Genomic DNA, 4,398 nt, shown 5'->3' with positions numbered 1-4,398 from the left:
ACACAAAGGCAGGGTGGAAAGACAATGTGTAGATAAAAATCTAACACATGATCAACACCGGAATAGCAACTCTAAGAAATAGAGCAGATTTGGTCCACTAAGATTAGCAAGAACGAGATCAGCGAAAACTAGACCACGACACACTAGATTAGTTAGATGCAGGTTTGAAAACCACAAGAAAATATGCATGCATGCGAGGTATGAATGCAACATGACGTCTCCTCACAGCGTGAGCACGCCTTAACGTTCTAACACTCACTTACGATCCGCAACAACCGCATTGTCCAACAGCGCTACAACCCACCTACTAGCGCTCAGGACAATGGGTGATTCCCACCTTCTCAACTCCGGTAAAAAGGCTCAAAAGGTTTCCAGCAGGTGAAAGGGTTTTCCTACGCTACCGCTACTCATGCAGACAAGAGAGGTTAAGCATATCTTAATTAAACAAGTGAAGCATTAAGGAAGAAATAGCTCTAAGACCAAGGAAGAAAGGTAGCAACCAGCCTTAAGTTCAAAGTTTTAGCAAAAGTAAACATTAGTGCAAGTGATCAAATTTTATTTGACTCTCAACCCACTAAGCAAATTTTAGGTTCACTTCATGGAAACTCAGCTCTGATACCCGTTGTGAGAACCGCCCAATTTGATACTATTTTAAATGAACCGCCGGTCATTATCACCCAGATGAGAGTTAACACGTGCTTGCCGTAGAGCGAGCCACGTGTTATCCCACATCTAGAGACACGAATAACCGACACGTCATTCATTCAAAATAATACCAAATCCGGTAGTCCCGGTATGTGCTCCAACATACGCCCAGGATCAGCATATGCACATACCGTATACAATCGAATACATAGCCAACAATCCACAAAGAGCAGTTATATAAAAACCAGAGTTCGAGACTTAATATTACAAGTTCAACATAGGTGGGTTTAAAGCTTCACTTTACAAGCCTTGGGCTCACGCGAGTCATATTAAACAGAGATTTAGAGCTTATTGAAAATACATGCTCTCCCGAAGCTCAGCTACGATAAAACCTACTTAAGATGATGATGCCTTGCTCAAGGACATCACCACAGCAGCAACAGCCTACTCTTCCCCCGCATTAGGAACAGCGGGGTAGAAATGGCCGAACACCACTTCTGGCTCACCTGCAACTAGGTTTAGAAAGCACCCTGAGTACAAAAGGTACTCCGCAAGACTTACGCGATTAAATAAACAAGGATCATGCAAAGGCTCAAAGAAAAGCTTTAAGTTAAGTAATTATTGCATAAGCATGAGCTCTTTACACTACCACCTAGCAGAATTAATTAATCTTGCCCAACCCCAAACAATTTTAGTTGATTAAGAGAGTAAAATACTAAACAATAGATCATTAACAAGACATGATTCCAAAACCAACAATACCGAAACTCTCTAAGAGGAATTCGGCGAACCAAGAGCTTGCTCATATCCGAGAGCGCGGCAATTCGAATTGATTTAACCTTGCAAGGGTGTACTACTTTACCCACATGACGCGAGGACCATGCGACTCACCCAATCGATCACGCCGGGCAAGGGGGTACTCACGTCAACCGTTCCCAACAAGGCTCGATCATTGAACCTCACACCTAGCTTACGAGTAGAGACTTAGTTCCACCAGGGACATCTCTAAACTTTCCTACACATAAGTCCACCTGGGGACACACTAAGCCTCTCTGCATAGCCTGTAGCCACGTAGCTAGGACTGCACATCAATGATCAAGTCAAAGAAGGTAATTGGCTCATCCGTTCCATTATATTGGATATGTGGTAGCACGGAAAGGTGCTCAAGGCCGATGGCATCCACTCGGTCCTTAATCGATCCAAGCGGACTATGCCCATGTGACTTCATTCTCTAGGCCCTACCATTCCGCTCGAACCTCGCTACTACACTCCACTTATCCCAGCTTCCCAAGTGCGATCAAGGATGGATGGTAAATGTGATACTCTAACCCAATCCTTTCTTGCAAGTTATACAAGTATTCAAAGCAAAACTAAGCATCTAGTCAAATTAAGTTATTAGCTGACTAACACGTGGCAAGGACATGGTTAAACAATTCAAGGATGGCTAGTGCATCAAAGTAGGTACAAGGATGCAATACATAGATAATATATAACCCAACAGTACCCGATGAGATAGCTAACTAAATCAGATTAAATAGGTGCAAGGAAAATGCTTAGCTGCTTGCCTGGGTTAACTTCCGGCTCGACCACGAACGGGACTCCAAGCTCCGGCTCAACGGACTCGACGGGTTCCCCGGGTTCGCTCTCCGACGGTCCGGTCACTAAAATGCATGAATGCGATGCAAGAATTAAGGAATGAACTAAACAGCAAGCATAAATCATGAAACAATTTGAGCATGCAGAGGACATCACAAAGAACTCATGAAAATTGGTTTTGCAGCAAAAGCATTTTCCTACATTTAATCATAAATATAACAGTTTTCAGCCACTTTAAACAAAGTAAAACAGAAAAGGAATGCAAACTCAACTAAACAAATCCAACAAAATTATCATGGAAACTAGAAAGGAACACAAAGCTAACAAAACTGGTTTTGCCATTTTATCACTTTCCTGCAAAAAAATTCCACAATAAACCATATTTTGGACAGCAAGCACAAAATCGAAATAAAACCCTAACCAACAGCAAGTAAACATGTGAACAACCTGCACCACTGGAAATTACACCTCACAAGGAGTCTAACAAAATTTGGTTTGACATTTTTCTAGCAGTACACAAATAACCAAGCAATAAACTCACTTTTGCAAGATAAATCTATAGATAAATCTACAACAAAGTAACATGCAAAACAATATTTTTCCTAGGTAGATCTCAGCTAGAGGAACTCAACAAAACAAGTTTCACAATTTTTGGAGCTATACATGAATTTCTATGAATTTTGGAAGATTGCAGAAATATGGAACCTAAGAAACCCTAGCTAAAACGCTAGGTACACCCGAGGTAGCCACCCCGGCCACCGACAGGTGGGCCCAGGGAGCCGGGCGGCACCACCAGGCCGGGTCAAGGCCGAAGCCTGCCTTGACCCCGCGCCTGGGCGCGCCCACGCGCGCGCGTGCGCGGCGCGGTGGCGCCGGCGGACGGCGGCGCGGCGGGGCGAGGCTGGAGGAGCTCGGGGCGAGGGCGCATGGCGTGCCCTAGGTGACGGCGAAGCTCACCGGCGGCGATGCGGGCGAGGAGCGGCGGCGGACCGGTGGCGCGACGAGCAGAGGCGGCGGCGGGCGGAGGCGCTCGTCGCCGGCCCTGCAGGGGAGGGGAAGGGGCCGGGTTAGGGGTGGAACGGGTCGAGGGAAGCGAGGAGACGCTCCACCCGCGAAGAATCGACTAGGGACTCACTGTGAGCGGCGAATCGGCGGCGAGGAGGGAGCTCGGGGCGGCGGCGTCAATGGAGGAGGGGGCTAGGGTTTGGGTTGGAAGGGAACGGGGGTCGACCGGGCGCGGATAAGGGCGTGGGGGAGGACGACCGTGGCACGGGACGCGAAGATGGCCGGCACGTGGCGCGGCTCACGAGGATGGCCGGCGGCGGCGACGCGTGCCGCGGCGCGCGGGAGAAAACAGAGAAGGAGAGGGAAGGGGCTGACAGGTGGGGCCCGGCGGAGGATTTTATTTTCTTTTTCCTTTTTTTTTTTCCAGGGCTGTGACAATAGTTAGCTGCTTTCACGATGTGAGGTAAAAACTATATGCCTTTTAACCTCTGATTCAGGCGAACAAATGACCACACTAGTCTGCAGAGAAAAGCACGCGCCCAAATTGCCAACAAGTTTTCTGAACCCACCCAGCATTATCCGTCAATGACTAAAGCCAGCACTAGCAGTAGGGTTTCCTTTATCGGTAGAAATTTACCGAAATTTCCAAAATTTCTTTTCTACTGTTACGGTCGGTCCAATAAAATTGGATATGGGCCAAAGTTCTCCTAATTTTCATGCTTCCACACAGGCGACTCAAATTCACCCACGCTACGATCCGACGGTCACAATGTTTTATTCTTATTTATTTATCTGTGAACTAGTGATGTTTAATAATTTAGAAATAGTTTCAAGTCAAATTCTACAATTTTTTTGGAAACAATTTGATTTTTTTTAAAATTGATCCGATATTTCCAATAATATATATTATGTGTCCTATTTATCCATAACCTTTGATAATTTTTTTTTAATTTCTGGTAATGGAAACCTTGGGCACTACAACTACAAGCCTTGCTTGCGCTACCAACCGCACCACCATGTGTTTTGCAATTGCCATGCCATCAGCTGCCAATGACAGGCCTCATCTGGCAAAGCCGTATCTGAAGGAGATTGAGATACACATGATGCACCTTTCTGCTGGAATCTGTAACACCCAGGTGTTAATCAACTTTA

At 46.1% G+C, this 4,398-nt stretch overlaps 1 long non-coding RNA gene across 1 annotated transcript; it reads right to left on the bottom strand.

The window, feature by feature from the left end:
- Window positions 1-2,003: 2,003 nt before the first annotated feature.
- Window positions 2,004-3,648, bottom strand: LOC120703819. The gene is made up of 2 exons (XR_005687267.1): window positions 3,199-3,648; window positions 2,004-2,306 (listed from the first exon to the last, which is right to left on the bottom strand). It is a non-coding gene; the product is annotated as an uncharacterized LOC120703819 (long non-coding RNA).
- Window positions 3,649-4,398: the final 750 nt, after the last annotated feature.

This window comes from Panicum virgatum, chromosome 4K (genome assembly GCF_016808335.1).
Source record: "Panicum virgatum strain AP13 chromosome 4K, P.virgatum_v5, whole genome shotgun sequence".
Taxonomy (NCBI): Eukaryota; Viridiplantae; Streptophyta; class Magnoliopsida; order Poales; family Poaceae; genus Panicum; species Panicum virgatum.
This window is presented reverse-complemented; position numbering and strand designations above follow the sequence as displayed.